The sequence below is a fragment of the Motacilla alba genome, chromosome 3 (genome assembly GCF_015832195.1).
Source record: "Motacilla alba alba isolate MOTALB_02 chromosome 3, Motacilla_alba_V1.0_pri, whole genome shotgun sequence".
Taxonomy (NCBI): domain Eukaryota; kingdom Metazoa; phylum Chordata; class Aves; order Passeriformes; family Motacillidae; genus Motacilla; species Motacilla alba.
Genome location: NC_052018.1, coordinates 111,073,321 through 111,094,676, shown reverse-complemented (window position 1 = coordinate 111,094,676; position 21,356 = coordinate 111,073,321). Strand labels below are relative to the sequence as shown.

The 21,356-nt window shown below is 43.5% G+C and overlaps 1 long non-coding RNA gene across 5 annotated transcripts in view; it reads left to right on the top strand.

Annotated features, from left to right (window-relative positions):
* LOC119698844 overlaps window positions 1-21,356 on the top strand; it is a 193,687-nt gene that overhangs the window by 170,026 nt on the left and 2,305 nt on the right. Inside the window, exons 10-12 of one of the 5 annotated variants that reach the window (XR_005256288.1) lie at window positions 9,582-18,610; window positions 19,974-20,092; window positions 21,238-21,292. This is a non-coding gene — a long non-coding RNA (uncharacterized LOC119698844). Of the gene's footprint in view, window positions 1-9,581; window positions 19,908-19,973; window positions 20,093-21,237; window positions 21,355-21,356 lie in introns of those variants that run through there. The other 4 variants (XR_005256287.1, XR_005256286.1, XR_005256284.1 and 1 more) reach the window with 4 other exon arrangements.

The following is a 21,356-nucleotide window of genomic DNA, read 5'->3' as shown; positions in this document are numbered from 1 at the left end:
ATCCCTCAGGTGCATCATCCCTCGTCCATCTGTTCCTATCGAAACTTTCTGGTTTTCCATCTCCCCATGGTTGCTGTACTAAATACTGACCCTAACATTTTTTGTTTCTTCTTCTTCCCTGGGTATTCACTCTTGTGCACAGATTTATTTTTAATTTGAGTTTTGAGGGAGTACTCAAAATCTTGCTCTCCTGCCTGATGGCTTTTGAGAAGCGGTGATAGGTAATGGAACCTACCCATCATTTGTCTTAAGAAACACCAAACAAAACCCAATGCTTCTAAATTTAGAATTTTCTTATTCTCCCATTTCTGTGATTTTTCACTAGTGCCAACTGCATTTTTTCAGAAAGCAGTGCCCCCCCTTTCCAGTAGGGAATATTACTTCCATTCAGCAGGTGCAGGAAGGTGAGAAGTAGGCAGAGCTTCCAGGGTGCTGAACCTTTTTCCTGTCCTAGAGACACACAAAATTCTGAGTTCCAAGACCTTAGTTTGATCTCTCCTGACCAGGAACCAATGGAAGTAGTGAGAATGGAAGCCTGCTCAGATATTCACAGCAGCCCTTTCCTTAGTGCTGGATCAGTCTGAGAAGCGTTCCATAGTGACTCTTTGCAGGTGGCTTCACAGAGTGCCCCTGTACCCGCCTGCCCAGCTCTGGGGCTGTGCTGGCAGCCACGTGTCACCTTGTCCGGGCGTCCCCTCCGCGTGTGCTCTGGAGAAGCGAGCAGAATGAGTGGCTCGGGAGAATCTGATTGACGCCAGTAGTTTTAAGCTCATGCATGTCTAGCTACTTGTTCAATTTGTTTAGTCCAGTGGTCTCCTTTATTAGGAGCCTTAGGGTTTTTCTTTTGATTCGGCAGGATGATTATAATGAGAGCTCCTTAGTGCTACTCCACCAGGGTATCTGCCCACTTGCTCTCAGCCTCTGCTGTATAGCTTGTGATTAATGTAAAACAGTCAGATGCCCTTCAGATCAGTCGAATTTGGGGATTCTATTATAAACATGAAAAGCGTGCTGACCACACAAAGCCCTTGGTGGTACCAATTAAAGACAGAGCCATTCAGTTGGCACTTCTCATGCCGCTGCTTTTTTCCTTTTTTTCCTTTTTTTTTTCCTTTCATGGCAAATCTTTTCCGTGGCAGTGGTGGCCCTGCCGCCGCCACGCACCTGTGCCATGCTCCAGCCCCGGGGCACGGCTTCCTCGGCCAGTGGGGAAGGGAAGCACCTTGCCCTCCCCTCTTGCTGCCCGGTTTCTGTGCCCCTCAGCCCGTGCTCCATCTGGCCAGGCGTGAGCGGTGGGATTTGGGTCGGGTCTCTCTCCGTGTCACCGCGCAGGGACAGGCGGAGCTGCCTGCGTCGCCCCCAGCACAGAGCCCTGCGGTGTGCCCTCCCCGCCGCTGCAGAGGCTCCGGGCTGCCACCGCAGATCGTTTGATAAATTTCACGGTGAGACCCCAGCTAATCTTCATTATCTTTTTATTTCAGTCAGTATTCCAAGTATTCCTTGAATGTCATGAGTGAAGAGCTGGATTACACACAAAGTGTCCAGTGTTAAATCCTATTTACATGCAAAAGTTGTGCCAGTTTACCCTGAGGTTAAATCAGTGCAAACCCCTTCTGTGAGGACTCTTCTAAACTAATGAGAATGACCTCCCATAATTTCTTTAATTAAAGAACAACAACCACCTAAATCAAGATAAAACATGCTTCATATTAAATAAGGTTGGCCAAGCAAACGGGTTTGCATTGCTTGAAGTGCTGACTCCTCGTTTTACACCGACTGAATCCCACAAACGCCTCGGCCAGAGCCAGTGCCAGCCCTGCTTTCTGACTCTGCAGCAGAGACAGGATGTCACACCTGCCCCTCTAAAGGCAGCACAGCCTCTGCCTCTACCTGTGGGGTGACCGAGGTCTCCCTCCAACTCTCACCCTTTGTGCTAAATCCCGTGCACCGCTTCTGGTATTCCACAAATCCATACAAACTGCCTGGATCAAGGCAAAAAAAAGCATTTTTTTTGTGCAAGTTACTCCGCCTGCCACCACTCTGTGTTTGTCAGAAAGGAATAAAACTGCACCATATAAAAGCAGAGAGAAAAATCCTTTATTTCTGAAATTTTATCTTCCAGAGGCAGGTTTTTCCTTGCATAAGACTCTCCATAAATCTGAGGTCTTGTAACTTTGATCTCTTCACCCCCTGCCTACAAGATAGACTCCAATCCCACCTCTTCCTTAATGGACTGTAAGGAACTGAGGAACACTTGTGTAAGAAAAAAACCTCAGCACTGGTTCCTTATTTCTCTGCTCATTTCCTAAATAAAAAAACCTACTTTTAGAAGCTATTCTGAGGACACCTTCAGTTGTGAAGGCAAGAGCCGCCCTCCTTCCTTTCACTGGAGATTCCTGTTCTTGCAGGGGTTGTGCCACTGTCCCCATCAGTGCTCAGGGGCTGCCGGAAGGGGCTCAAAGCCAAGCAGCAAAGTGACCCCGTCAGGGTGTGCCTGAGTCTGTATCTTGCTGCAACAAAACCTCAGAAACAAAATCACTGTGATTAATCCCAGCAGAAAATGTGGGCAAAATCAGAATGTGATTTTCTTCTCAATCAATATTATGGAGCTCCCACTGATCTTTTAATATTGTTTTGCTTATGGATGAAAAGATACCGAGGTCCCAATATATTACAGTCATTCATGTTTAGACCTGTAAATGAACCCCGAAATAATCGTCGTATTTTGTTGCCTGCTCCCATATACACTCAGCTTACTTGTATATAAATTAAAGATAAACTGCATTTAATCCTGTTAAGCATTAAAATTTGAGTAAACAAATTGACTAACAAAATACAGGGGGATGGCAGAAAAAGAAAATAAGCTCAGAAAATAATTGGTTCTAAGGAAGTTAATGAAAGTTTGTAGCATGCTTTTTATATGAATAGAGTTCAGAAGAGATTATTTTTTTGAAGTGTTACTCACAAATCTCCCGTATCCACAATAGATCTTTTTTTAACTGTACCTGCACATTTATTGTGTACGACAGCCTAATAAAATGAAGTCATTTTAATAAACATTGTATCAGAATATCCTATCTTCTATGTGGCACTGTGAATTTCCACTACTGAAGGAAACATTTAACATTCTCACCATTTTAATACTTTTAATAAATATTTGCAATTCCTGTGATAATGCATAATGGCAGAAAAATGCATTGCCTCCAAAATTTATGTGGCTGCTGGCAGGTGGCCATTTTCCAATTTTCTGTCTCGCTAATATACATTTATTATGTATTTCTAAGGGCTTTTCTTTTCAGTATTTGGCTTGCCATAAAATTGCTATTTCTTTTACAAGAGAAAGTGCTCGTGACAAAGAAATCTCAATTGAACCCAAACCTGACAAATGGACATCTGCTGGCCAAGCCAGAGAAGAAAAACATTTGCCCAATGTAGCTCTCAGTTTGATGCCTTCCCATCAGCCACAGCCACAATATGTTTGGATCAGAGGCTTGCATTCTGAACTGCTAACAAGAATCAGCCCTTGCTCAGTAATATTTCCTGAAGTGTGACATTGTGTTGCATCATGTTACCCATGACACGACACGGAATAACATCACATTACATGATGGGTTATGACATAGGCAAGAAGAAGATGCAAGTTAATACCATGCATTACATTTTATTTTGTGTAAATTGCAGGAGCAGAGTGTACGATGAGCTGTGAGTGGTCTCTTCTGTGCTGGCTTTGTGCAATTTATACAACAGCCATCGTTATAGTACCTGAGCATCCACCAGCACATAATTAAACCTCTATTGATGGCTGAAATCCTTGAATCTCTCACTAAGCACATATCGTTCTCTGTGTTTAAGTAGCAGCATTCATTTGAAGAGCCAGGGAGCAGGGACTAAGCATGAAGCCTAAACAGGCAGTGAGAAGTGGTAAAACTACTAAGATGATGCATTCTTACCCTCTCAGTGCAAGGAAGCTGATTTTGTGAAACTCTTTATGGCATTGACAGCAAAGCAGGGAATATCCTGTGTCATGGAGCATGTGCTTCTTGAGGATCCTTTCTGGTAGCAAATGATGCTCAGGGAGTGTGATTTGTTATCAGAGAGCTATTTGTGATGGCCAAGATAGAAGGGCACTGAATAAATATCTACAGCTCTCAGGAACTGGAACATGATGGTGCAGGAGACGGAAAGAAATATCTCAAACAGGCAGAGAACAGAACCTCGCTACCAAAGGTGACTGCAAGTTCAGTAGTTTGTGTTTTGTTTTTTCAAAGCTGTGACGCAACAGCATAATCCAAATGAATAATATACTGTATTGGAAGTTTTGCAGTAATAAGCCTTGATTAAACTAATTCCTGGAATGATGAATGCAGTCCCCCTAGAAGAGGCTACTGTACAAGAGGTTTAATCTCTGATTTGATGGGGAATTATGGGCAGGTTGCTTCACAGTCTGCATTTTTGGTTTTCCATTTACTTGACCTATTTTGGCCCCAGCTGAGGAAAGAATCACTATTTGGGAAAGTGCTTACTGGACTTACTGTGAATGTTCCAGAGCTTTCCTGAATCACCCCTGGAGATTCTGCAGCACTGGATATGGAGAAGCCAAAGGCACATTTTTCACTGATGATCATGGGCTTATGCTAGGACTAAAACTGCAGTTTAGAACTGCCAGACAGAAAAATTCTGGGTATTTTCTTTTTAACTTAAAATTTAATGTATCTAATTCTTCTCTATCAAATCATCTATTTCTCTATTTTGAAGCTAATTCAACTGAATTCAGTGCAAACTTTGCAAATTTTCACCAGAATTTCCCAGCTGTCCAAAAAATTATGGGCAACCTTGAATATTTGCCCCAAAATAAAATTACTTTTGACATGTAGTAGTATATGGATATTTAAGCTAACTAACTATATATTTATACATGTTTATTTTATTGATACATTAATAGATAGTTTAAAAATATTTATCATTGTGTGATTTTTTATAGGGATTATACTTTATAGGATATGGTGTAATACAAGCAGTATTATATTGAAACACATAATTAGTATTAGGGATTCAAGGAAGAAAAAGCCATGATTTTTCTTTACAAAGGATAATATTCAAATATTGGGGGGAACAGATCAAGGGCCCGTTTTACCCTCCTCCTGATACTTAGGTCAGCGGCAAAGTGTAGATTTTTCTGCATAACTTGTTTCTGGGTCTAATTGATTTCTTCTTCCCGAATGTGCAGGCAGTGCTGCCTTTTCAGAAGTGCTCTGCAGCCTTGGTGCCATGCAATACTTTGTTGTGCTCAGTCCTTCTCACACTAGAGACATGTCTGTGCTTTGTTTGCATTTGTTTTATGAAGTGGAGGACATGAGGGTTTTGTGGCGCTCATGTTCGATGCGGGTTGATAAGAACCAGATATTTGTAGAAATGGAGAAAGGCAGATTAAAGATTTCCTGTCCCCTCATGGCCAGTTTTCTCTTAGATGAAATGAAGGATTTGTGAGTGGGCACAAGTGAGTGATACAATCATGTTCCTACCAGAAAGTCTAACTGTATCAGTGGGCTGCATCTTCGCATTTTTGATAAAGATTGTCTTCTGAGAAGAATTAATGTATTTCTTACTCTTGCTACTGATTTCATCCACGTCAGTGAGTTTAATTTGCTTGCAAAATATTTCTCAGAAGTAACTTTTCCTTACAAAGGGTGGTCATTAAAAAAAAAGAAAAGAAACAAACCCCCACAAAAACAAGCAAAGAAAAACACCTGACAACAGGGAAAACTGTGGCAGTTCTCCATGAATCTTCTTAAGCTCATGCATTTTGTAAGTGTTTAATGTGATACCTTGTAGGAATAGACAGCAGCAGGTGACTGCAGTAACTTTGAAGAACAGCTTTTTCCTGTCACTTCTTTTCCAGCGTGGCCCAACAGCATTCCTAACAGAAACTACTTGCACAGCATCCCCATTTCTCTCAGGAAAATCAGTATAGACTGGTAATAATGCAGAGCAACATACAATTAAAAATTAATAGCAAAATGATTACATTATTCTCTTCTAGCAGAAACACCCCTCTACCCTGCAACAAAGGCCTTTAAAGCACTTTGGCTGGTTTCCAGAAGAGCTGATTAATCCTGCACCCAGCCCTGCTGCCTGCTGTGCCAGGCAGGAGCTGCTGAGTGTCCGTCGAGGAACGGGGCAGGCTCTGCTCCAGTGCCCGTGCCCTCGGAGCGCTGCTGGTACCAGGAGAGGCTGCTCAGCTGGCAGCAGCATGGCAGGGCAGCCCCTTGGATTATTCCAGTAATCTGTGACATTCCAGCTGAGAGACAATGCGTGGGGAAGCGGGGAGAGAGAGGAATTGCTTTGCTCGACTCCAAAACAAAGGCTTTGCAGTGTTACACAGATTATTCTGATCACAGAAGTCTCCTGCATTAGGGCTTTCAGCCTGAGATAATTGACCTTGACTTTACTCTCAGCTGTGGGCACAGAACTCTTGGTGCAGTGACTTACCTTGAAGAACAGCGTGCAACTGCACAGAATATTTACTTACTGGCTTTTTTTCTTAATTCTTGAAAACTGTGCACTGCAAGGACAAGTAGGCAGAAGTGTAGCGAGGGATGGAAGGTATTTTATGTGGATGAACACATGAAGAGGTGATTATGTATTGCTAAAAGTCTAATCCCTGGATAAACTACAGTTTGCTATTAATTCTTTGGACTTGCTTAGCTGCTACTTAACATTTCCACGACTTAACAATTATATTCTTGAGCTAAGAGTAACTTTTCAACAAAATGTGTAGGGATTAGAAACATTGATAATTATATTAATTAATATTAATGGGAGTGACAATATTTGTAGTCATATGACAAACATAAGGAAAGCAGGGCTTTAATTTTATCAATTAATTCTGTTTCTAATTGCTTTCACTCTTCAGTTGTCAGAACGTGTTCTCCTTGCAACAAGGAATGTGTTAAGCAGGAAAAGCACAGACCAGAATTAAGGGGAAGGAGGGCTCTGTGTTTGTGTATGGTGCTGTCTGTTACCCAGAAGCACACTGAGCCTCCTCTGTGGGCTCTGGATTTTCCCTCTGTTTATTTTAAGTGCCCATCATCTGGAGTAATGGGCTCAGTCTCAGTGAGCTGGGTTAGCAGGCAGAGAGGCCGGTCAGGAGCAGGGAATGCCACTGATTGAAGAGCTTTCCAAATTATCAACTGTTCCTTCTTCCCACACCTTCCCATAGGTGCCAGATGAGCTCTGGACAGCAAGGCAAGCAGGCCTTGGAAAAGAGAGCTCAGCGTGTGTGTCTACAGTGACTCCTCAAATTTAATACCTTTGATGGGCTCCAAGTTGTCTCTGGAGGAAGGCAGGGAGCTGCAGTCCATTGGCCTTAATCCTTCCCTGTGCTCCCGTATCTTTATACTGCTCCACCAGCTCCACACCACCGTAAAACCAACACAATCCACCCTCAGCTCCCTGGTGAGAGGGAAATCCCCCACCAGGCCCCTTGCTGAGCACTGCAGCTGCCACAGAGGCTTCCTGGCACTGGGAGCAGGGCAAACCCCTCTCTGCAGATGGGTCCAGAGCCCTGAGATGCTGCTCCTGCTTGGTGTCCCCACAGGCTGGGGCTGTGCAAACCCCGGCCCTGGCGGTGGAGGCCTGAAAGTCCCCACGTCCTGAGACCGCTCTTAACGCAGCGACGTTCCCCCTGCACAGAGCCCTCACCACACAGCCTTCCAAAAGGCCGATAAAACAAATAATGATGATCTCCTGGGGCAGCTGCAATAAACAATGCTGCCAGCTAAGAATGGTGCCTTTGATGGCTCTGCGGGCGAGAGCTCAGCCATCTCGCAGCTGCTGAACCCCAGCTCGCTGCCCTCACAGGCTGTGCCAGCTGCTCCTGCAACGCTTCAGGGGCTGCTCTTCCTCTCAGCTCATCCCTCCTCTGCTCCTCCTCGGCGCTGCACCCCTGCAAGGCTGGGAGGATCTCACCAAGGCCTGTACAGGTAAGGGATGCTGCCATCAGCACATGCTGCTTTAGTGGCCTCTGGCTTCTCCCAGATTACCTGGGAGAAGTTGCTGCTGCCTGCTCAGCTGCGCAGGTGATGGTATCTACTGGGCTGGGGAGTTCCTCACCAACACTCCAGTAAATCTGAGGAACTTGCTGATGAGGATGAAGGAATACTCCCAATTCATCTGCTTCTTGTGGGCTGGAGACCTTGCTCCTGCCATTCCACTCCTTGTGGACATGTGATGCTGATCCCCAACATATCTGCATCTATGCGTATTTTTAGGATAAAATCAGGAAGCACAACTCCCTCTTGTTGTGCAAGCCACATCATTGTCAAAAGGCACTGTCAGGGCAGATTCACATCTTCTGTGCTGGTATAAACATTGCTTCTTCCCTAACTCCTCTTCAGGGGACAGAGCTCAGAATGAGCTCGTTTGTGTTTGTTTCCATGCTCTGGGATGGACCTGGGAGCCTTTGCTTTTCCCTGTCAGGAAGCACAGGTTTAATGGATCGAACACACCAGAATTGCTTAATGAGTGCTCAGTGAATATTAATAAAAGTTTGGACGTGACTCAGGCTACAATGGCTGAGAAGTTTGAAAGCTTTGGTTCAAGATTACAGGAGGCTGTGAGAAAATATGGTATCCAGCAGCTAGCATATAGTGTGGGTATTTCACTATCCAGGGATCTCTAATTACTAATAATGTACAGGAACAGTATGATATGTCCTTACAATTGCAGAATCCTTTTCAAAGATAATCTTTAATAGTTTATTTGACAACCTGTAAAATTATAGAAAATTATTAGTCTTGGGAATTACAAAATTCCCCATAGTACAGTCAAACAATAAAATTATAATTACCTGTGGGTAATTGAAATTTAACTGGTTTTTTTATTGTATATTACACATCAATAGCAACATAAGTTCAAGAGTGTCCCCCTCCTCTCCCTTTTCTTTTCCCTACAGAAGTGGGGAAAATGGACAACCCTGCTGGTATCTTGTGAGCCCTTGTCACAGAACAGAGCTTGAACAATTTCGATTAAAGCAGTATGTTCGAGACTGTCATTAGACCTGCATTAAATTACATATCTGGAATGTTAAAAATAAAGAGTACTAAAGCTTATTCACAGCTGCCTGTGGTAAAGTATGTAGTCAAGGTTTTTATTATCTTTGAAGTTCTTATTTTTCTCTTTTCTAAAACTTATTGTTTCATCAAACAAATACCTAGCACATTTAAGAACAGTGTGAGCACACGAGCAGAATTGCTGGAGCTGGATAAAGCATTAGCGTGTTTCCATTCTGTGCTCAGTTGTATTGTTTAGTGCTAACAATGGTAATTTATCAATTATACAGGAGGGAACAAAGCCCTTCACTGTCTCACAGCTCCAGAAGTACCTGGTACAGGGCCCAAAGCTGGAGACCCTCTCAGACCTCGGAAGGCGCCATTTACCGTGAGCATTTGCAGGGCCAGCATTTGCCTTGTCTCCTTGCAGTGACTCCACGGAGGCTGCTCAGTACTCAGCTCCAAGACTTCCATGGCTTTTTTCTAAACCAGGAAAATTATAACCTTTTTTCTTTTTTCTTTCTGACCCAGGGACCTTGATAATGTGACATCACAGCCCGTTCTTCTCTAGTCAGTAAGACCATCCAGTCCCTCTTGTGTAATTTGTGGTGGCTTTACATACTTCGACGCCAATCTGAAGGACAAACCCCAAGCTTTTGGATGCTGCTCAGCCAGGACAAACCCCAACACATGGTATGTTTGACAGTTGTTATACAGCAGCTTTGTTCCACACTGCTGAGATGCACAAAATCCTCTAAACAAGGATCAGACTGGCTACTTCCATTTGATTCTGTGAAGTGCTTTGTGATCATTCTGTGAATATAACAGCCCAAGTAAAAATATCTCTGTTTTATTAAGAGTTTCAGTTAAAGTGTTTAATACCCAGATTTTATAGTGAGAGAGCATCACAAAGACTGAGTACAGCATAATGGCAAGCCAGGTATTGTTATGATTATCATTACTATTATTTATATATGATCACTGAAGTACTAAGTGAAAACTGGGAAATGGAGTTCCTGAGTCCCACAGAGCTCATAGTAACAGCTGTTTTTGGAGGATGCAACAATAGCAGACCAGCTCTGCTTCATGGAACAATTAATGGTGCATACAGCCCAGTCTGGAAATCCCTGATCCCGAATGGGTTTTCCCATTTTCAAAAATCAAAGAGGGTAAAATTTCAGTTGGATCGTACCTTTTTTTATTCTGGTGCCTCTTACTCTTCCCATTGCCTCTTTTCTCTGCCTGTTGGTGTGAAGGGCACCCCTGCACATTAGAACTGTGCTGTGTCTGTTTATCCAGCAAAGCAGCTGGAAACTCCTCATCCAAGTGGTATTTGAATGCCTTTGCAAGGGAGAGAAATTCTGCCTTCCTCACTTGTCTTTCCCATCGGAGTCTTTTAAGTGTCTTGGTCTCCTAAAAGCTAAAGTGGAGCTTTCGCCTGAGATTTAAACCGAGTGTAAACCTTTGAAAAGCAGAAAGCCCGAGAGGGGCTGTATCACCAGAGCAGTGAATGGGCTGAGCTGAGCAGGGCAGAGGCAGGACTGGCCCAAACCCCTGGTCCTTACACCAAGAGCCGTGACCTCGTGTAACACACAGAGCTCTGCTGTTCCCCAATCCTGACCCTTGACCAACACCTGAAGGCTACAGGAAAGGTTTTCTCCTTCCTTATCTTGGCTATCATTCCCTGGCAGATTCCAGCTGCTGAGCTCAACACCCTAACAAAGAAGCTGGGGAGTTGTTTTCCACTAGGATTTATACAGATGGGATGCTTGGAAGTTAAATCTTCCAACCACCACAGTGCACCATAGTGTAAGAAAAAGAGCAGGAGATAAATTTTCCTGCCTTTGAAATTCCTGCTCATGTCACTCTCTGAGCAAATTTTTACCATTTTGACACTGGTGAGAAGAGCTATTCCAATGTGAGCCTCTTACTCTGCACTGCAGTGCAGGGATGAAGGTAAGGATGAGCAATTGGAGCACTGTCAGGATTACACCCAGGTCAGATTTTTCATTCTGCTAAAAGATGCTTCTTTTGACACGGAAATCAGGAAAATGCATTGATGCAATGTGTTGAAAAGGACCAAAAGGTTGTTATTTGCTCCCACCAATACAGAGAGACACAACCCTCCTGTAAGGCAAAAATATTTTCCAGTGAAAACACAAACTTTGACACTGAGTGCAACATAATGGGAGGGCCCAAGGGGGGTTTTGGGGAGCTCCTCAGGGAGAGGGGGCTTTCCGTGGGCTTCTTTGCTCCTGTCTGTAGGGTGAGCTCCCAAATGTTTGGATAGAGAAGGCAGCACGCATCCAGATTTTAAACGAAATAAAATAAAAGGGATTGGCTATTTTTCTTTCTCATGGATGAGGTTATAAGGTTAATAAAAGAGTTAATCCCAGCCTGCTCTGGAAAAGGGAACAGCTCACATTTGTGAGACTTCAAAAGGCTTCAGAGTGTCTGTGTATGGATGTTGTTATTTCCTGTCAGGGCTATCCCAAGAAGATGGGGGCTGGGAGCTGATTTTTGGAAGAAGAGTTTGGCCTTTAACTAAATCAGTTGGAGTGAAAATAAAAAGGTTAGTATAAAATTATTTTGAGAGCAAACTCCAATTCAATAAAATTCTGGGGTTTTTTTCCTTTCTTTTTTTTTCCCCTGTGAAAATCTAAAATTAAAACTTACTGCAGAGCAGTGGAGGCTGACCAGAGCATCTGAACCAGATGGCCCAGAGGATCTGGTTGGGTTTTTATTTTATTTTTTTTTAAAATCATTACATGACTTTAATTTTTAAATATATTATTGGTTTCAAAGGAAAAAAAAAGCCAATTTAGGAAACATTCAGCAAATTAAAACAAAATGAGAAAAGGGAAGTAGAGTAGGGAGAAGAATATCATCATTTTACTGAATGGTTTTGTGGAAACATAGAAGACCTGGAGAGCTTTCTGCCTGACAAACAATCTTGCATTCAGACGGGGGCAATGTGCCCAGGCTCTCTTGCTGAGTCTGTAGTCAGCAGACAGACACGTTACCGGGGTGCTGCTGCCCTTTTTTAGAAGTGCAGTTTTTGGTGCTCACAGTTTTCAGGGATTTGCTCTGCCTGCTCCATGCAGAGCCATGGCACAGAGTGATGAGTGCCAGGACGGGCTCTTCTCCATGTGGGGTGTCCTCACTGATGCAGGGCACACCCGAGCTCTGGCCCTGTGCAGGAGGGCTGGGACTCTCCTGCTCCCCAGGCAGCTCTGCCTCGGCCCCGCTGATCCAGCACCAGGCAGTGATTTACAAGGAGAGCCGGGTGTCCATTTGCTTCCCAGCATTGAGGGAATGATCATTGCACGGCATAGAAAATTACCTCGGGCCTTGTCAGGCTTTTCTGGAGAAATAAATAAGCCTGGGTTCCTTATACCCTTCCCTGCCTTGGTGTCCCCTGCACAGCTGAGTCCACGCTCAGACACAGAGTAAATGTTACAGTCGATATCCCTCAGCAGAGAAACTGCACTGCTATTTCTTTTTTCTACCTTTTTCTCCTCTTGCACGAGGCTCCTGTGCTACCAGCTAACCATTTCCTATAAGAAAATGGCATTGTGTTAAAGTTATATAGTGTATCATATTAAATTTTATAACAGTGCTTTGTGTTTTGAAAAGACTTTGGGGGGAAACAGCATCAATCAGGGAACCACATTTGATAGACTTGGAAGGGGCCTCCTGGGTCATTTTGTCCAAGACCTCTATGAAGCAGGAAAGCTTCTGCAAAATACCTTTCCCATAAATGTATCTAACCTTTCCTTAAAGACACTGAGTGATGGTGCCATAAATACCTCAAGCAGCTAAACCAGTCTGATTGACCTTACGATCAGAAAGTGTCTTCTAATACTGTACAGAAGGTACAATTTTCCATTCTTCCAGCTGCAGCTAAACAAGAAAAAAGGGCAAATACACAGTAATGGCCAACAATACAGACTGTGCAAACAGTTTTACTTTCACTTTACTGCCATCACCTACCATAAATCTGGATGTACCCACTGATACTTGGTTTCCCAGTGTAGTGTCTGTGATCCTAGTAGTATCCATCTCACTTTGACTTTTGGAGAGCCACCATTACAGAGCGTGGAAATAAGGAAGATGGACTAGCAGCACTTTCTGATTCAGAAAGCCATTTGAAACCCGATGCTGTGTAGTTAAAGTATTTATTTCTATTCTCTATTTATTAGAATTTGTGAGGTGTTTCTTGTCAGGACCATGGGAGTAGGGCAAGCACAGGGCTTTTTACAGCTCTGTCAGAGTGTCAAAGAGTAATTTTTATTCTCCCCCAATAATTGTGTACATTGAAAAATAAATACCTGGTAGTTTGGCTGCTTGTTGCTGCAATAGCAGTGCCTTGTATGCTGCTGTGCTTTCTTTTTCTCAGTGAGTAGTAGAAGAAGTGTCATTTTGGGTAGGTGTGTTATTAAATCACAGACACACTCATTGCTGAGAGCTTCCTGAGCTGTACATAAACTATCTTTGGCTTGGATTTTTTTTGTCTTTTTTTTTTGTGTGTGTGTGTGTGGTTGGTTTTGCTTTGGTTTTTTTTTTTTTTTGCAAGCACCAAAAAAAGGTGACAGAGCTGAAGGCCAGTTGTTCAACCACCTCTTTTCATCAGGCGTCCCACAGTTGTACTTCTCCCACACACAGGACTGCTGCAAAATGGGACAGGAAGACAAGGCCTAGGAGCAAAACACAGAGAGAAGATAATTTAGAAAGAATGTGGTGATGCTGGGTTTGAAGAAAAGTCAGTGACTCTGCATGTCCCTGCCCTCTGCTGCATCTCCCTCATGCCTTGTGCCCTTGTGCCAGTTCAGACTGGCACTCACCTGTGGGTCTCAGCTCAGTGCTCATCATTTCATCAAGGCCTTAAATAAGCCCCCCAAAATACAGATTTTTAAGGCCTTTTCTATAGAATTAACTAAATGTTATCCTTTCCCTGATATGCAAAGTTATAAAATATTTTTCTAGTATTTAGTCACATAGAAATATGTGAAATTACAGTAGAAATACTCCTCATCCAGTTGTTAAGGGCAGAGGCTGCTGAGATTGTGACCATTCAACCTGATAGTATAAAACTGTAAAATACCAATGCCAAGAAAAATACAAATACTGACAGAGCTTTAGTCTATTGTTTATATTCTCTTCAGACACTTCTTCCCATGGCATCACCAAATCAGGCTTCCCTCATCACCACAGAGTCGAGACAGCCCCAGCTCACCTCTCCCTCTGCTCCTGTCTGAAATTCCAGCTGGAAGAGCAGCCCTTCCCTGCTTGAGTGAGTTGAACCCCCTCAGCTTTTGCTTCCATGGGAGCCTGGTGCTCCAACCCACATGACAAAATCCGATCCTCCTGCTCCTGCTGACCTGCTCCAGCCCCTCGTATTCCCCATTTTCCTCTCGGTGCCCTCCAGTCCCTACATCATAAATAGTTGTTGGAGGGGAAGAGAAGCATAATTTATTCTTTTATGTTGGAAAGGAAATGAAGGCAAAGAGGGTTTTTTTTTTTTTGGTTCTTTTATCGTTGTTGTTATTATTAAGAGAGGGCTTGTTTAGGGGTTTTTTTCAGTACAGACAAGTTCTAACCTGTACATGTGTGTGCTCTTAGGTACTCCTGAAAATAAAAACCACATTTGCATCACATATGCTTAAAATAAAAAGAAATTACATATCATAGAGGTTTTCTGATCCTGTTCAGTGCACAAATGCCAATATGGGGTTCTATCTTGCAATCCATTTTGATATTTACAACAGAACATGGCATATCATTTAATTTAAATTTGCAGCATGCTCAGTGTAATTAATGCTGTGCAGTGCCTAGAAAATCCTGATTTCTTAATGTGATACAATGCCTGCATGCTGAGAGCTTTTTTTTCAAACTACTGTATCATTTTGGAGCATTAATGGGGAGGCACTGCCATTAAACAGGGAAAAAAGAGTCAAGGCCACTTGGTCTTTATGAAACTTCTGTGCAGCTCCCCAAAATACGATGCAAAGTACAGGTTTGTTTTAGGAGAGGGGGAGAGTCAGAGATTTAATTTTCCCTTGACACAGCATGATGCCTGAATAGCCAGACAGCTATTCCTAAATTATGTGCATTTCATTCCTAGGAGCTGTGAGCATTTTGAATGGGCTGTTGTTAAATACAGTACACAAGCATAAATACTCCAGGGAACAGCTAGCTGAAATTTTGGCATGAGCAGAAATCTGATGTAGTATCTGAGCATGTAATAATAATGCATATTGATTTGTTGGGAATGCTAGGAGAGGGGTTTGGTATTCTGGGATGGGAACTGTTAAACTTGGGAACATCTTGTGTGATTGTAATACGCTGTGATATTTGTGTGCTGTGGGCTTGGCAGGGATAGGGAGGTTCACATGAAGCTTTAGACTTGGAGACTGGCAGGGTTCTCAGTTTTGGAACCAAACACAAAAAACCGAGTGCATGGCAAAGATATTTATATATTATATAGAAATGAAGCCTGGAGAAATGGGAACCAGAAAGGGATATGTTTAGCAAGAAGGGTTGTGACCAAATGCCCTTCAAGGTCAGGAGCTTTACTGCCATGGCTGCCCGGAGCTTGGGTGTGAGTTTACGTGCTTTGGGGGGCAGCTCTGTGTTTGATTGGCACCAAAAGAAGAGAAAAGGGAAAAAAAACCAAAAAACAAACAACATTCCCCTATCATTTTGCAAGGCATCAGTTTCTACTAGACTGTACTATAAAAGCACTTCTTATAGACCTGTTGATAGCAAAACAAATTCTTCAAGTGCTCTAAATAAATCTGTTTCTATACATATTGCTTCAACTTCTCTGTTCTCATCTGACACCTGACAATTCCACCTTAAGAGTAATTGGTCCTGCTTTGAACCTCTGCAAGCACAGTGGGAGGAGGGTGGGCACTTTATTGACTTGGATTGATTTTGGTAGGAAGCACATGAGACAGACTCGGCATGCGATGTCGCACCTGGGATACATCACACTCCTCAAGAACATCTGCAGGCCACGAGCAGGGCTCAAGAGGATGTGGAGGAGGCCTTCAAACAACCCCATCCCACCAAGCGGGACCTCTCTGCGTGGTCACCTTGGAGAGAAGCACCAGCTGGGACTAAGTTTATCAGCCAGGTGGGAATTTCAGGGGGTGGTGCCATGGCTCTTGGGGTGGAAGCCATGCCAAGCCACGGGCTGTCTCCACAGGCAGGAACTAAAGGGTTATCCCAGTGCAGGTTGGCCAGCACATTGATCTCTTCACACTGTGGTGTCTGTGTGAAGAGCCCTTCTCAAGAAGGGCTGTTGGGATGAGGGGTTGGACGTTTCCACACCCGGAACTGTGTTTTCCAGCGCTCTGGTTATTTGAGAGCGTTGCAGGGCAGTGAAAGGATTTGTGAACCGGCTGCTTGGTTTGTGACAAAAAAAGTGTCATTGATATTAATAGCTCTGAGCTCCAGTACAGACCTAAAAAAGCCCAGGGAAATGGCAGAACAAAGGGAGACAGAAACAAGATGGCACTGAGGGTCTCCTCACCAGGGATGCTGATTGAGACGTGAGGTGGGGGCTGTCCCACCCGTGTGCGGGTTTGGCTGGGGAAATCTTCCTCCTCCCGCTGTCTCGCCTCCCTCATCCATAATGAGGGAAGGAATAACTTTGCAGCACACTTTGCATTGGCATTGCATGCTAACTTCATTACTGTTTGCAACAGCCTGTGCAATCCTCAGAGGAAAGGAATAATAACAAAGAAAAAAAATGATAATTACCAAGCACATAGTTTTCATCTATAATCTTCATTTCAGGATTCACTCTTCCTGATGTCAATATTTTATAATGGAAGAATGAGATATGCTAAGTTTCTGTTTGATGGAAGTAAATTCAGATTTAATATTGCCGAGGAGCTGAATTTTTAATAGAGCAGAGCAGTTTGCAGCCATTGCAGCCCGTTTGCAGCTCCTGCCGCTCCTTTGTACCGGCTCAGCCACGTTCCCATGACCAGGCAGAAAAATGGGAAGAAGCTGCTCTGGATCTGCAGTGGGGTGACAGTACTCTGTCACTTAGCTCTGTCACGATAATTGGGAGTGTCACACAATGAAGCAATATGACACGCCCCCGGTAAATGAAGAGTTTTCAAAGTGATGTACAGCTCCTGTCAACTGCCAAAGCTTTCGTTTGCTCACGGAGCCAGGCGGCATTTCCAGGAGGAAAACCGCCCTGGAGAGGCACCCTTGGAAAGTTTGTTGGGAATTGATTTCCTCTGTGTTTTTGTGAAATGGAATAGATGCTGTGAACAGGAGAATGCCCCCTTTTATCACACACTCCCAGTTTCCAACCTGCTGAGCACTTTCCACAAACTCTTTAGGAATTTACCTCTTTTTGTTAAATTGGGTTGGATCTCATTAATAAAAGAATGGTATAATGGAAAAGAGTTTCTAAAATTATACTGTAACCTAGAATTGCAGGATTCAGCTTTCTCTGCCTGAAGAAAAAAATTCTGAAGCATTAAACTTACTTTATCAAGCATTGCACCTGACATGCTCTCATAAATTTTACATACATTTTAACTTATTTTAATATTATGCAGGCTTGGTTTAAAATATTCCCATGAAGTACCTAAAATGAAGCTGCTCAGCCATAAATTAGAGCTAAAAAAATACTTGTCCATCCCATCCCCCCCATCAATATTTCTTTACTTAAAATCATGCGTTGTATGTAAGTTAAATTTTCCCTTGCTGAGATACTTTGTATATCTTAATAGGAACTACCACAAGCCCTGGGAGCTGTATTTCTGTAGGGTTACATTTAGTTTTGGGGTTTCTTTTTGCTTTTTTAGAGGTGTCTTGCCTAAAAGCAGTCAGTAGTAACCCTTTGCATGCCACAGCGCAGTTAGACACAGTTAAACATGAGGCCAAATATGTATAATATACGTGTGTGTGTGTGTACATCTGTATGTATGTCTCTGTGTGTGCATATAAAGACATAAATATACATATCACAGAATCACACAATGGTTTGGGTCAGAAGGGGCCTTAAAGTTCATCTCAGGCTTCTCTGCCATGGTCAGGAATACTTTCCACTGTCCCAGGTTGCTCCAAGCCCTGTCTAACCTGGCCTTGGACCCTTCCAGGGATGGTAGCCACAGCTTCTCTGGGCAACCTGTGCCAGGGCCTCACCACCCTCACAGAGAAGACTTTTTGTCCTAATAGCCAATGTAAACCTCCTCTCCATCTGAAGCCATTCCCCTTTGTCCTGTCACACCAGGCCCTTGGAAATGGTCTCTCTCCATTGCAGGCTCCCTTCAGGTACTGGAAGGCTGCAAATAGGTGACTCCAGAGCCTTTTTTTTTCCAGGCTGGACAACCCCAATTCTCTCAGCCTTTCCTCACAGGGGTGCTCCACCCTTCTAACCATCTTGCTGGCCTTCACATGTATATATATAAAAGTTTTTCTGCAGGAGCAGCCCTGTAGCAGCCCCGCTGGTTGGATGGGGGATGGACGGAAGCTTCTCGGTGTGACAGCCCCAGGTTGCCCCTCCTCTGGCCAAGGTCCCCGTGCAGCAGGTACATCCCTGGCAGCTCCTCACAAAGCTCCATTTGTGCCCCGATTTCTGAGGCTATTTCAAAGCCCAGGCTAAATTACACAAACATTTGGCTATAGACATAACAGGCCTGTTCTGCAGCGCTGTCAGCTCCTTGCCTCCCGGCCCTGCATGTGTCTGTCAGGCCATACTTGGGCAGCGCCGCAGCGTGCGCCGTGTCCCAGACACTGGAGTGATTATGTCTGGATGCTCCTTATCTGATGGAAAAGCCGGCAGTGCTGCACATCTGTGCTCCGAGGCTCCGCTGCTGCAGTGCCACGCCAGTGTTTATTTTGCTTCTGCAAGTTAGTTTTCCTTGAGAAGCAGCAGGGGCCTTCTTCAATGAACTGAAAAATGTGTATTGTATGAAGGTCTGTGGAGGGTGTGCACCATAGTTCAGTGGGCAAATGTGAACCCAGGGGATGACATTTCATTTAAACATTTGGTTTACATCTTTACATGCCAAAAATATTAATGTCTTGACTTTAGCAAACCGAATCCAGTACTTTTTTCTTTTTCCCCTTAAATGAAGTAATTATAGCCAAAACACTCTGTGGGTGTTTGTTCTTCCTTCTCAAAGGTGGAGTTTCACACAGGAACATTTCGTTTTGGGGCTGGAATTGTCAGTAGCTGCTCGCTTGACACTTCCCCGTTAGTTTGTGTTGGAAACCACCGGGAGTTTCTTTCCTTGTGTTTATTGTGTTACCCTCAGCCCTTTGATCGGGACATCTTGGATAACAGCAAAGTCTAGCTCAGCGCCTGTTCGCTATTTTAAAAAAAAGTGAAGAATATGGTTTCTATCAAAGGATCTACAAAGACAGTTAATGTAATTGAGAAGCAGAAGGGCATTTATGGAAGTGCATCTGAATGTCCTCTTCACATGTAATTGCATCAGGAATTCTACATTAACATGCAAGTGCTGTCCAAAGGGAGAAAAAAAAAAAAAGCTTATTTTTAGGTAGAAGCCCTCAGTGGGCAGTAAATTACCCATAATCTCCCCCAAACTAGCAATTAGCCCTGTTTGCTGACTACCTGAATTGTTTCACAGTAGTTCAGCACAGTCTTACCAGTTATCACCATACTTATAATCAGAGATTCCGTGAATGATTCCCGCAGCTCCACATACTGCCTGCCTAAGGTCAGCCATAATAACAAATACATTTTATTTGCTTCTTTTGGCCCTTTGGAGCTGTTTTCTCAGGCTGCAATATGTGAGGAGAGCTGGTGCTGCCCTGCTGCTCAAATGGCAAGAATGTGAACAGAGAAAGCAATTCAGAGGGGTAGGTGTGCTTTGGTATTAGTTAATATTCATCTGCTTGTGTTATTTGTTATTTATTCCCTTACAGCAGCCAGTCCTGCTCAGGGAGGGTGAGCTCCCCACCGCCGGGGTTTGCTCTTCAGAAGTCCTGACACTGAAAGGCATTTTTCAACACGAGCCTGCAACTGATGAGTGGAAAACTGGAAAGTATGGAAACAAAAACCTATGGAATTTTTTTTCCTTAAGGCGGCTGAGCCGTTTTCATATCCCCAAATATCCATGCTTTGCCAAAATAGTAACTGAGCTTGGAAAACAGTAGCGACGTTGCCAGCTTTAGCAGTAGAAACAATCATGGGCCTACACATGCACACAAATACAAGCACACACATCCTAGGAGCAGCATCAGGCTTAAAGAAAGAAAACCAAGGGGAAATGGAGCTGATGAAGTATTTGAAACAGAAAACAGGAATGTTTGGACCCTGAGCATTAAAGGTGTATTTTTTTAAGTACGGTGCACACCTTTGTGAGTAATGCTTTAATTTGCATGTTATTTCTCAGGCAAAATCCAACTAAATCAACATAGTGGCACCATTTAAAGCCCATTTTCAGTGCTGGTTCTGTGTCACATTACAGAGACATGGAGCTGTGTTCCTGCTGAGGAATGAAGGAGATGGGACAGGAATTCATGCTGAAGAGGAACAACTAAAGAGTGGTTGTCCTTTGCAAGCACACTCTAGGAAACAGAAAATGGAAAGATTGCCTTTGCCTGGCTCTGTTTAAAATGTTTCAACGTCTTGTTTCACCATCAGGAACATCAGCTCTGTGCGCAAATTGCCTACAAAGCTACCATTACAAACTTCAGACCAGTTCTTCAAAAGAAGAACTTGTTTTCCAGAAAAAAAAACCCAAAACCTTGGGGTTGAACACTTTCCACCCTTACCACTCAGGCCTTGACTAAGGAAAGTACAAATAAACTGATCCTGAATTAAAGTCATCCTCGTTGTGAGCACATGCCTGGCCAAGCCAGGCAAAAGCAGATTGATGACCCAACAAAGTTCACCTTGTTTTCTGAGTTGAAAGCTCACGCTGTTCCCTGGCAGAACAGGCATGTCAGGCCTGCAATAACCACTTGCTACCTTGCTTCAGTCAGCATTAAACCCAGCACAATATTAACATCTTGGGGAAAATCCAGCTGGAAATGGCTTTCTGGGGGGAAAAAAAGGAAAGGGAGGTGACTGAATAGCACACCCTGTGCTTGTTTTCTTATTGATTTCACTGTAATTTTAAAGAACTTGAAATTTCTCCCGTCACCTGAAAATGTTTTATTTCCAATGTTTTCTGTTAAAATGCAGAGCTGAATTCCTGTCCAGAGAGAAGTGGCAAAGAACAGCTGTGTTTCACCTCAAGGTAAATAAACCCCCTGGTCTGGCAGAGGTTGGTCTTTCTGTTTGGTTTTACTTTGCAGGAGCTG